Raw genomic sequence first — 13,644 nt, 5'->3', positions numbered from 1 at the left:
TAGATATAATTAATGTATTAGCTAACTGATCATTTATGATGTGCCAACATTGAATTATTCTCTTTTAAAATTATGTAGATAGGATTGGTTGTTTAAAAACATTCAGGAGTTAGATCAAAGTTTAATTAGAGGTTATTTTTCATGTACTAAGAATAATACGAGATTAAATAGGGTTGTGTTCTAATTTTCAATAATGTAAATTTACCTTAACTTTGGAAAAGAAGGGAGGAGGACATATACTGAGGACATTTTCAACTAATGACAGTCTTGTCTTGATGTGCTGTTGTCCTCAGAGTTCCTGTTCTGGGAGTCTTTTACAGGTAAGAAAAATTTTTCCTGTTATTATTTTATCAGTAGATAGAATAATTTAATTCCCATAGATATAACACAAAAATGAATCTATCATTTTTCCATACAAATTCTGAGACTAGTCTGCACTTTGTCATTAGAAAAATGTATGTATTGTATGTTCTTGGTTACTTAACCTCTACAGGTCTCATTTCAACACATATTTGAAGAGTATATTAAGAAAAAATAATTCATTGTACTAGGTACTCTGGACATTATTAAAAATGAGAAGACACAATTCTAGTCCTCAAGGAGCTTACAATTAAGTCAGGGGGCCATGTATAGAAATGTTTGTGAAACAAGGCAAAGGAATGTAGATTTTCATTAAAGAGGCCCAAACTGCGCTCTGTGTTGTTCAGAGGCAGGGGCGGATTAGTTGGTGAGAGGAGGGCAGGAAAGGAATCATGTTATAGATAACACCTGAGATAAACCTTGAGCGATTGGCAGAATTCCAATAGCCACTTGAGCATTTCGGCTGGAGGCAGCAATGTGTGAGACATGCTCATTCTGTGGTTACAAATCATTAAATCTAGTTGCAATAAAGTGTATGTTTAAGGGACTAGTAAGAGTAGATTGGGGTGACACTGTTTAGGACTTTGAATTCCAGGGAAATGATTTAATTCAGCAGGAAATAAGAAATAAAGAATAGGAAATAAGAAATCTTACATTACTCATCTGTTTAAGAAGCGGGCTTGTTCTCCTTCTCTGTCAATTCTTTCAACAAACATTTATTAAAGAGAGTAAACCCATAATTTCAAAAATAATTATTTAATTACAATTCTATAATGATTTGTAAGTATATTTATTTAGACTGACAAAAAATGGATGTATTTTTGTCCACTGAATTTTTTGATCCTGATGCTTCCACAGACAAGTATACTTTCCTATCCTTTGAACTCTCTTAGAATTTTATATCTACTTTATTTATCGTACTTTGCATTTTCATTTCATATTATCATTACATATGTATGTATGCCTTCTTTATCTTACTAAATGGTAAACTCCAGGCAGTTTGGAGCCCATGGTCAACCTATCTTTGTATACTCCGCAGTGCTGAGCTTAAGAGGCATTAAAAAATATGTGTTGAATGCATGAACGGTTTAATTAATATCTGCTTCCCAGTGAAATCACTAGACTCAATTTAAATGGTTTAAGTTACATACTAATTTTCGCCTTGAAGATTCTTGTTGGAAATGATTGAAAATGGTACTTAAATGGCCAATTTCTTGGCTCTCTCACTGCTTTATTAATATTTTAGCAATAAAACAATACACTTTTTCATGATTGTTATATTTTTATTACAACAGTAGTAAATGTTCACTGTAGAAACTTTCCGTATTACAGATAAGCAAAGGAAGAAATCAAACTTCTGATAATCCTAACCCAGAAATAACCCATTACTGATTTAGAGGAATTTATGACGTAGAGTCTAGATGTATTTTTTAAAGCTTTTAATTTGCTTTTTAGAAAGACTGAAATATTTTATATCCCTAGAGGTGTTGAGAATGCTCTTCATCTATGCTAACACCACATATAATCACTAATATTAACCCTGGCAAAATGGGTAGGGGAAAATGGTTCCTTTATAAATGTGCATTTCCTTGCATATTTATTAAATCAAATATTTTTTCATAAATTTATTGACTTTTAATATTTCCTCTGTAAATTGCCTCTTCATTTTTTTTTTTGCCCATTTTTCTATTGGGGTATTTCTCTCTCTCTCTCTGAAATGATTTTTGAGAACTGGATGTATATTAATAAACATTTTCCCCACTCAGTCATTTGCCTTTATCATATTTCCTTTCAGAGTCACTGATCCCTAGGAAGAGAGTCTAATAAACTAAGTGAAAGGCACATCTATGATCACCTCTTGCTTTCATTTCTAAACTGAGTGAATGTCATGAGCTAGAATGTCTTCCAGGAATGGAAGCAAACATAAAAACAACCGGTGGAATATTATTTTCTTTATCAAGAGAATTATTTTCAGAACCAATGGTAAAAACAGCATTTAAAATTAAAAGATGCCCTAACTTACTTTTGACAATGACTAAGAATTTAGAATTACTATGACTACTTTCTTTTTGTCCTTAAGAATATCATACATAGTGCTGGCCTAAAAAGGAATATAATGGGAAGTGCATGCTAGCCATGACAAGTCAGATTTGGTAATTACAGTTAACAGTAACGTCTGTTCATCCACTGTTGATGCATTGAAGTATTTCCATGGGATATGTATGGGAGTCATGTATGGCTGTGCCCCGTAAATTCAATAAAGAATGAACACTCTCATGCTTTGGTAACTAAGAAGTTAGCTGGGGGCAATGACGAAATTCTTTCTTCTTGGAAAATGGAAACTATGAAGGGGGAGAAAAGTGAAAGAAATTACAAAGGGGAACAAAAAAAAGCAACAGGATTGGGAGTACAGAAGTATAGAAAAAAGAAGAAAAGAAAAAAGAAATAAATATAAAAGAGATGACATGGAGAAGTAAGGCTTAGAAGAAACACATTTTAAAAATTTATTACCAAAAATCATTTGAAAATCAAATTATTTTTATGTCATATGAGGAATTTACCCCTCTTATGACATAAAAAATAGCTAACTATGTCTTCTATGGGGCATAATTGTTGAAAGCAGTTTGTTTTTGAAATCTGTCAAATTTTTTAAAGGACACACATGCACATAGCTAAACTAGGTGTTAGAAATGCTGCAAGCTGTTTGTCAGAATTTAGAGTCTTGTCAGATTCCCCTATTATTTTCAGATGTTCGTTCACCAGCCGTAGCTTCAGAAGCAAGGGAAAAGTCTGATCATTTATAGTTGCATTTGACTTAGTTAAATAAAAAGAGTTTGGTTAAAGGCTCTTTGTCCTTGAGGATAAAGAACCAAAACCTAGGGATACTATAGTTTGTAATCATGAAACCAACCTAGATTCAAACCTTTTCCTGAAAGAAAAAATAGAGATATCTTTATTGATCTGAGAATGTTGGTGTATCTAAGAACAGAGTAAATCACAGATAATAATTTTAAATTTTATTTATTCATTTCTCATTCTCTTCCAAAATCTTGTTTGGTTCAGTGTTATGAATAGGAAAAGGACCATTTTGAGATAGAAACAAAAATGTGTTTAGCTCTTTCATAAAGATCTTAACAATTATGAAATTATTAAAATGTTTAAGAAAGTAATGCTAAAATAAACTTGATTTATTTGTATTAAAAAACAAATTGGAGGCAAAATTGTGGACTTCCTGTTATATACTTTTAAAGGTTTATTTTAAATCGTATCAATTAAATGTAAATAAGGTGAATTTAATAGTCTGTCAGAGAAATAAATCCTGAATGCTTAGTTCAATTCGCTAGCAATTAAAAGGTATGTAAAGTACAATTGCTTGGAGAGAAAAAAAATCAAACAGGGATAATCCTTCTTAAAAAATAGAAAATGATCACCAAAAGTCTAATGAAGGGCTATGAATCACATTTTTCAAATGGCCATTTGAGTAGCATGACTCATGTGATAGGCTCCCTCCTTGGCCTCTTTCCACAGTCAACCAAAAATTAGTGGTGAAAATCATGTGAGAAGGAGACATATTAGGTGGTTATAAATCCTAACATACAAACACGGTTTGCATCACTGTGTATGCAAGACTCTAAACTTGCAGGTGTTTTGATTAGGATGAAGGACAGGTTTAAAAATCACTAGTGATACTTTCACAGTTTCACTCCAATGAAGTGGAAATGAGCTATCTTTTAAAATTTTTCTTAGCATCTTTATTTTTTGCCAGTCTGATTTTATGTATTCCCTGATCTGTGAGCTCTGATATGTGAAGCTTACTTCTATGGTTCTAAGGAAACTTTCAAGCTTAATGATTTTCATCATTACGGCTCAGTAATATAATTTATCCTATTTCCCCTACTGTGGCAACACTGAATTAAAAGATATTAAACCAATTTATCGGTTTTCTAACATCTGGCTTACTTTTCTTAATTCCATAATGATTTTATTTTCATATATATACACACACACATATAGTATATATGTATATTATACTATTACATGTGTATATATACTTACAAATATGTATACCTACAAATTTACATATACAGCTGCTGTATATGTATATATACCTACTATACATGCCTTCAAAGATATACATATATATAGATATATGTTTTTCTCCCTCTTTCTCCACACACACATATACACACCCCTACACAGAAATCTGAAGAAAAATGACACCTTCGCATATTCAAAGGGATCCCAAAGGGTTCAAAAGCCAAGATTTGTAGCACCCCATTCCATGGAAAGGATATGATATTTAAAAATCACAAAATACTTTCGTGAACTCTGAGACAAACGAAACCGCACAAATCTGTATACATGCGCATGATTAGAAGAGGGGGAGGCAGGCTTTCCTAATTATATAAACTCCTGAAATAAAAGTGAAAAATGAAACCTAAATGATACACTTTTTAGCTCCACTATTAAAAAGCCAATAATTTACCTGTGAATGTATGCCACATACAATAATACTTTGAAGACGCTTCTTCATAATCAGAAGTGAGAAACTCTTAAGCATCTGCATCCGACCGTCATCGTGTCAGAAACTGCTAGTAAAACATAAACCTCTCAGGCGTTATTCCCAGCTCTGAGGCGACATTGCTGTAAGTAAGGAAAACCTGTGCGTGAGTTGGCGGAGTCCTGTCTTGCGGAGTCCTCCGTCCTCATGGAGTGGGAGGGTCACGCTGGGAGAGACTAATAAGGGCAGAGATGCGTCCCCCTTCCCCACTCGCAGGGATCCGACTCCCGCCACTCCTCGGCGGTGCCGCAGCCCTGTCCGGACTCCCCTGCGCCTCGGAGGGGCAAAACCACAAATTCAAGGTAAGCTGCGCAGCTTTGCGACGGGCCCTTTCGCTTGCTGTCTCTCACACGTGCCCGGTCTCTGTCCTCTGCTCATGTTTCTGGTCATTCGCGTGCATCTGCTTTTCAAGTTTTCACCGTGCTAGCCATGTACATATGATTAGGCGGATAAATAATGCACACCTGCAATTACACATTCCCATAGGCACCTCAGATGGGACCAGACACGTTTGGCGCGATATGGCCACTTCGGTATGCTACATATAATGTAGTTGGTTTTCACATGTTCACGTAATGCAGGCTGTATGCGTTACACTTTAGCTCTAGGTGGGTTTTTTTTTTTTTTTTTTTTTTTTTGGCTATGTGTGTCTGTGAAGCAGAACTATGCGTACTGCTGATACGGATGAGAACAGACATCAAGCACCTAAGGAAAAATGTCTGTGAGGTTAAAGGCACAAAACAAACTCAATTCAAATTCATGCCTTAGACCTTCCTCTTTTTTCTTTTCTCCTGTGGAGACTATGTCACCCCTGGAAGCGCGGGAGAGGGGCGGTTCAGCGGAGCAAGCTAAGGGACGCGAGGTTCCGGTGCGGGGCTCTCCGGCCCGGGTTACCTATTCGCACATGCGGGTTTTTCTCCCAAGTGCGGCTGTCTGCGGGCGGCGCGGGCGCGGGGCCGAGCCCGGACTCCAGCCACCCCGGCCCGTGGTCCCGGAGCGTCCAGCCCTGCTCCGTAATTACCCTGCAGCATGCGCAGCGCGGCCGGACCCCGCGCCGCCGCCGTCCCCGCAGTCCTCGCCGCCGCTGTCGCCGCGGTCGCCGCTGTCGCCGCTGCAGGAACTTCCCGGTCAGGGCGCGGGGAGAACGCGGCCCCCGCCTCCGCCGCCTCGGCTGTGGGATCCAGCCGCCGCCGCCGTGAGCGCGCCGGCGCTGCCACCCACCCGGCCGTGAGCAGGGGGGCGGCGCCGCGCAGCCCAGCTAGGGCGCTGCAGGGTCCCGAGGAAGTTTGTTGGCCCGGAACCAAGCACGCCGTCGGGCACGCTAGCTCGCTGTGAGCAGGTAGGCGTGCGAGCGAAACGCCTTGTAGGTGACCGAGCGAGCGGGACGCAGGCGAGTGGCTGGGCACAGGAGCTGGTGGACAGGCCGGGTTATACAGGAGCCCCAGAGGAGCTCCACTGGGTGAGAAGGTGAAAAAGGAAGAAGGTACCAGAATACATTGCAGCCTCAGGGGACAGTGCACTGGAGAGCAAAAAGAGGAGGGCCCCAAATGCTGAAAATGCATAGTTTCAATAGAACGATCCAGGAATAGAGGCAGTGAGTGACTGTGAGCCACAGCTTGAGGGTGGGAGATGATGGGAGGGTAAAGGAAATACATTGCGCTGCCTCCTCCCACCCTCAATTCCAAGACTACTTAGGCCCATCTTCTGCTCGGAGAAGAACTTTGAGGAGGAACAAGATGTGAGGATGATGACAGCGCTGGAGAGACATTTACATCTGCCTGCAAATGGTGGGGATAAAATAAAAGCACTCCAATACCCACCCTTCATCCCCACCAAAAAAAGGGAGAACAATGATGTCTCTCCTCCTGCCCAAATCAAGCACTACTGTAATTCCTTAAGAAAGTAAAGAAAAGAAAAACATCCCTGCTCAGATGTGTGGACTTTCAGTATCTCCTTGCTGGTGAGTGGGGCGAAACCTGTAGGATCCCCTCTAAGCAGAGTGATCCTTGATATGTGCCTGCAGATGAGGAGCTGAGATGTTTAGGTGTTTGGATGGTGCAAAACATGCATAAATGCCCCTTCCTAAGGAGGGCTGGTAGGGTTCTTTGGGTAGGAGTATCTCCTCAGGGCGAAAAAGAGGAGGGTGACCCCCAGGGGAGGAAAATTTATTCTCTCCCTAGGGGATAGAAAATGGAGAAAATGAGCAGCAGGTGCTTGCATGAGATTTTGTCCAGCCTGAGTCCTCAAAGTGGTAAGGAAATGAAGTGGGGTTTCCTGGGAACAGAAGGAGCCCGAAACCGAAATGGACAAGTCTGAGAAAGAGCAAAAAGGTAAAAGAAAACCAAATGTGATTATTATCACAAATGGGACACCATCTCTGTATCTGAATCATTCTCATCCAAGGAAACCATCCAAAACAGATGGGAGCTGATGGTATTTTCCAGAAATGGAAATTTTCCATCTACTTTCCATTTCATCTCTCCTGCTGCAATTTTAGTTCATTTTCTCCAGCAGGCAAAAATGCCAAGTGAGTACACAGAGTGGATGGTTCTAGAGGCAGAGGAAGATACGGAGTTAGAAACCATGGTGGTATAGTTAATTGGCATCATAAATGCAAATTCAAATGAAGAATGAAAAATAAATAGAAATACAAAGAAGCAGGGCTATAGAGATGCTAATATAGAACCCTAAAAAGATGCTGGAAAAAAACAGAATGAATGGGACCAGAGCTGGGTTATCCAAGGCAGACCATATTGAGGATATATACCTTAAGCAGGCAGAGAATAACTAGGGTTAGCAGAAGAGAGCCAGTAGGGAGGGCATTCCAGCCAGAAGGAATGGTATGTGTGAAGGCTTAGAGGTGGGAGCGAGCAGTCATGTGCCTGGTAAGAGAGAGAATCCAAGCGGGGGTGAAATCTGAGATAAGGAGAGCAGATAGCACCTGCCAAGGAGAGATTGGAAAGGAGAGGCTAAGAGGTAATGGGCTTTTTAGGGTGTTATTTTATAGGCCACTGGTAAGATAATCAGGTGAGGAAGTTGCATGTTGAATTTGACAGAAAGATGGTCAATGCAGAGTGGACAATTAGGCCTGTCTTATCCGTCCATTGGCTGTGAAGCACAAAGTGTTTCTGATCCCCTGTCTTTGAGAGAAGTTAGATTATTGGATCAGAAAGCTAGTAGAGCCCTTCAAGGGGAAAAATTAGGAAGAGTTAATGAATTAGGAAAAAATATACATATATACATATATACTATATATTTTTAAATTTTTGGTGACTTTGGATCATAGATATAGATATATCTTTGGGAAGCAGAGCTAGAGAATTGTAATCAGGAAAACAATATACATTCATTGTGATGGTTGAAATTGAGAAAAGTTGATGGAGACAACTCTAGTTCAGAGAATTGAGTCAACAAAACAGACAAGTTGTTGAGAATGGAGGGAATCAGTTAAGTGGGCTCAAAGGGAACCTGAAGTTTAAGATCCTCTGACAATAAGTACTAGTTTTGAAGTGACCGGAGAAACACCGTAGAACTTTGAAGAAATGTGACAGAATTGGTCAGTTTTAGAGTAATACAAACATTAGGAACCAGAGAATATGTTTTCTGTGGAGGTAGAAAGCAGCTTCAATAGTATTATTTTTGTCTCGCTAAGTAACTGAAATTATGTTCACTGAGCCTTCTTTTAGTAATTTTTCCTGTATTTCTCTATAATTCTTTACTTTATACATATCCTTCTATAGATGTTAAGTCCTTATCTGGATATATATTCCTTGGTAGTTCCCAACCTTTTTTTTTGTTTGATTTTAGTCCTAATGAATTGCCTTAGACTAAATTCATCCTACAAATTGATCACACAAATACCTACTAAATGTCAAGTTTAAAGAAGACACAGATGAATAAAATGCAATCTTTTTCTTCTAAGATGTTCAATACAGAGAGGAGACAGAATGTAAATGGGTTATTACAATGTAGTATAGACTCTGCTGAAGCAGAAGTGGGTACTGAGTTCTGTTGAATCACAAAGCAGCGAGTAATGAACTCTGCTTGGGCTGGTTCTCACAGAATTCATGAAGGACATGGCATTTGAAATACACGTTGAAAGTAGAGTAAATATTCCCCAGATGGAAGAGGATTGGACAGACATTGCAGCAGCCAAAAGAGCATGTGCAAAGCCTGGCATGTTTTTGGAATTGTAAATAATTTGATGGAGGAGAGTTTGCTTGGAAGGAGATATTCAAGACATGATTCTGGGAAGATGAGTAAAAGAGCCTTGAGTGCCTCACTTTGGAGCAGGCAATGAAAAGCCACCAGAAATTTTTGAACAGGGCACTAAAGTGATTAGATCTTTGTTTTAGAAATAGAATTCTTAAGCAATCAAGAGTTGGAAATGAAAGGAACAAGACTGGAAGAAAGGAGTCTAGTTAGGAGTCCGTTGCACTTTTCCGGATTGGAAATGGTAAGGACATGAACTAAGACAGTTTCAGTGAGCATGAGAAAGTTGGTATGGATTGAAAAGCCACTTTACAAACAAATCTGATAGACTTTGATAGAGATTTGATATGGGTGAAGAAGGAATTGAAGATGATTTTGAAATTTCTAAACTTGGATTCCTAAGTTAATGACGATGCCCGTAATTAAAATATGAGATTCAAGAGGTTTCCGTGGAATATACTGAGGGCAGAAACTTTGCCTTGATTGCAAAAGATATCGACAAACTTACTTCAATTTCTTTATTCCAGTCAATGATAAAACTGTGAAAAAATGCTAGATCTGGTCCTAAACTCTTATTGGCTTGGATTTTTAACACTATAGGTGTGGTTTTTCAGCTGGTTTTCTCTAATAATTTATAGACACTACTGTAGCTTCACTAAAGATACATTCTAAAGATTTGTGAAAGAACAGATGTATAACACCTGTTGTTTTTGCTTATTTACACAATGTGTCACTTCATAACAGTATGACCAGATTTTCCTGGTGGAGTTATGTATAGGCACTCCAAGGGTGGTCAAGAAGCTTTGATTTAAAAATTGATGCCCTACTCAGTCACACAGCATTTCTCTTTGTAATAAATGCTGTGAAAGCATCGATTCTTTCATTTAACAAATTAAACCTACTTTTTCGAAAGTTGAAATGTTGTGTTGCTCATTTAACAAGCTGTGTAAAGCAAGTTAGTATTCCTTTTCTATTTTGTCCTCTTTTTCTCTTCTTTAACTTGTCTTTTTCATATTGTTTTCTATTTTGTTGTTGGCTCTGACACTCTGACCCTATACCTAATACAAGATTTCAAAGATGTTGAAAGAGCGCTATAAAATGTTAGATGGTGTAACAGTAAAATTATTCCTGTTCCACAGGCAGATTTGATTTGGTTTACTCAAAAGCTTGTGCTTAGAAGTCCTGACCATCTTATCCAGCAGGCCCACCGTTCCATCATCCTATCTATTTATTCCGCTATTCTTTACTTCCTCACGTCTGTCTCTCAAGGATAATGTATGTGTGTATTTGTTTATTTTCTGGTTTCTCTGCCCAGAGTGACACTAGCATCTTCCCCTGTTTTGCTCCCTGCCGTATCCCAATGACTGGCACGTAGTCGAAACCTCACCCAATCAGTAGGGTAAAGATTCCCGATGTACAATTAATGTTAATGATTAAAATTCCCTAATATTCCTTTCTGTCCTTTTTGTGTTTTTTCATACACAAATATAGATTGACAAGAAATTTTTTTAAAAATCTATGTCCTAATTCCAATATTCTTAGTTTTGATAGTTGCCTTATAGATTTCAAGAGCTGGATTAAGGAAGTTGAAGGGACAATGATTTCTTTTTTTATTCCCTTACCCAACCTGTGTCCAAAATTATTCTAGTTGGCAAAGGATGGTGAGAAAAATGGGTTAGGGGTAGAGGTCAGGGCCAGGCCTTCAGATATACATTATCTTTCTGTTGTTGTGGAAATGAGAAATCAATGATAGGCAGGACTGTCTGGATGATTTTAAAGAGTTTACAGACCATAAATGTTGTTTGCTCAAGACTACCAGTGTATGGGGCACATTTACCATTATGACTTTGGCACTTTGTAGCACTGGGGAACTGTCGGGGGTCTGGTTAGAATCTTGACAGAAAATAGAGGAAAATTTCAGAGGAAGCGTGTAGGAATGTGATAGGTCTGTGCCAAATCCTGATAGTAAACATCATGATTTAACAGCAAAAGCTTTTTAGTCAAGTGGACCCAGACTTGAACGTAAGGCTCTGGGATTCCTCTATAAGCTTTAATATTTCTTATCTGTACAATGGGAACCTGTCTTTACTACCACTGTTAAGCCTAGGCAAGAGGGTCCCTGCTTTGAGCCCTACACTTTAGAAGTAGGGCTTCTAAGTAGTGTATTTACATTTATCCTTGCTCTAGTTGTGCACTTGCTCTCAGGGTTAGGAGTCTACAGAGCCAAGGATACCTGGCCACCCAAAGCCTGAGCTTCTGGAATCCTGGAACTCGTTGACCAAATGACCGTTAGGTCCCTGCAGAGCCTGGTAGACCTCTTTCTAAGACCAAGCAACTGTTGTGAACACTCCTAGGGCCAAGGATGGTCAAGACGTAGCTGTTTGCAGATGCTGTGGACTTATTGGCTTTTTTACGTATGTGTGGGTGAGGCCCTTCATGCTACAGATGGAACCGGGAATGAAAAAAAAAAATGAAGGATGAGATTTTGGTTCACGCCAGGGCTAATTTATCCCATGCAGTCTGCTCTGTTGAATTCTAAACTTGATCTAGATTTTCAGGTCTTTGTGAAGGTATATACTGAGGTGAAAGGAAAAAGTGTATTTTTATCAGTATTATTAAATTTATTTTTAACTTTCTAATATTTATATGTGTGGTACATGGACCTCTTGCCCTGTACCCTGCTAATGTTAGGGGCAGCCATAGCTTCCTCTCAAGTTATTATGAGCGTTAAAGTAAGATAACATATATAAAAAAATTATATGTCAGAAAATGAAACAATATGTGACCAATTGTCTTAATTAATTTTCTGTTCCTATGACAGAATACAATAGATACAATAACAATAGATTGGGTAACTTATAAAGAACAGAGGTTTATTTTGGCTCTGGTTCTGGAGCCTGGAAGTTCAAGATTGGCCAGCTGCATCTGACGAGGGCCTTCTTGCTGTGCCATAACATGGCAAAAGGCATCACAGAGTGAGAGGAGTGCTCTGAGAGCCAAATTGGCTTTTATCATACATTCTCATGATAACTAACACAATCACCTTTTAGAGGGCCCACCTCTTCATATTGTTGCATTAGGGATTAAGGTTCCAACACCTGGAATTTGGGGCACACATCCAAACCATAGCAACAATATTCTCTATTTCCTTCTTAAAATATACTGTGCTAAGTTTGGAAAAAAGTAATTTGAGGGCCTTAATAAACCTCAGCCTCCACATATATTATTCTAAGGTTCTACGTTAGTCACTCCACTGGGAAAGCATTAAAGATCTGTGTTAAAGCTTAACTTTTATTGGAGAAGGACATCACATAAAATTGCAATAGCATTGGCTTGGATGCATTTACAAAACTATCTTGATAATCACCTAGCTGGAACCTAAGGGGATGGAATAGAAACCTGGCAAGTTTTGATGAGGAAGGAGGTTGTGGACAAAGCCATGAGTTGGGAAATCCAGGAAGGGCACCAGAGTTACATCCAGGGCAGCAAGAAGCAGCCTGAGAACAGCATGCAACTGGGGACTATACGGGATTTCTGCTCAGGCAAAGAAGAGATTCAAAGACCCCAAGGGAAGTTTTGCCCTTGTCAATTTTGTTGAGGCCAAACCTGCAAATGCCTCCAGCAAGGTTTAAGATCTGGAGAAGATGTTTTTAAAACACATACAAAGATCTATTTTGAGACTTTGATAAAATGTTTTTCAAATGTTCCTAGCTGAGTGGAGTACATTTTTATTTAATCAGGATCTAAACAACAGAACCCTCAAATAGTAAAGACATTTTAGAAATGTACAAAGAGAAAAAATATTCATGGTAATGACCCTTGAAATATAAGATCTTGTAATGTCTTAAGAATTATAAAAGAAAGATTAAATTACTATCACCACAGATTCAAAAATAAAAGCCATATATAACAAACCAACTGCCAGCATCATACTGAATTGGAAAAGCTGAAAGCATTCCCCCTAAGAATTGGAGCAAGACAAAGATGCCCACTTTCACCACTTCTATTCAAACAGTACTGGAAGTCCAAGCCGGAGCAATCAGGCAAGAAAAGAAATAAAAGGCATCCAAATTGGAAAAGAGGAAGTCAAAGTAATCCTGTTTGCTGACAATATGATCTTATACCTAGAAAATGCTAAAGACTCCTTTGAAAAACTCCTAGAATTAAGAAATGAAGTTAATAAATTCTTAGGTTACAAAATCAACATACACAAATTAGTATCATTTCTATACACTAGCCGAGAATCAAATCAAGAACTCAATCACATTTACAATAACTGCAAAAAAAAAAAATACCTTGGAATATACTTAATGAAGGAGGTTAAAAATCTCTACAAGGAGAACTACAAAACATTGATGAAAGAAATAATAGATGACACAAACAAATGGAAAAGCATCCTATGTTCATGGCTAGGAAGAATCAATATTGTTAAAATGTCCTCACTGCCCAAAGCAATCTACAGATTCAATGCAATTCCTGCCAAAATGCTGTCATTTTTCACAGAATTATAA

The 13,644-nt window shown here is 38.5% G+C and overlaps 1 protein-coding gene across 1 annotated transcript in view; it reads left to right on the top strand.

Annotated features, from left to right (window-relative positions):
* The first annotated feature begins 5,158 nt into the window (after positions 1-5,158).
* Positions 5,159-13,644, top strand: part of COL19A1 (collagen, type XIX, alpha 1) — a 383,175-nt gene continuing 374,689 nt past the window's right edge. Inside the window, exon 1 of the mRNA XM_012646513.1 lies at positions 5,159-5,223. The gene's annotated coding sequence lies outside the window, so the exon portion shown is untranslated. The remainder of the gene's footprint in view (positions 5,224-13,644) is intronic.

This window comes from Propithecus coquereli, unplaced genomic scaffold, assembly GCF_000956105.1.
Source record: "Propithecus coquereli isolate 6110/MARCELLA unplaced genomic scaffold, Pcoq_1.0 Scaffold244, whole genome shotgun sequence".
NCBI classification, from domain to species: Eukaryota; Metazoa; Chordata; class Mammalia; order Primates; family Indriidae; genus Propithecus; species Propithecus coquereli.
The sequence above is the reverse complement of the archived record's forward strand: the minus strand, read 5'-3'. Positions and strand labels throughout refer to the sequence as shown.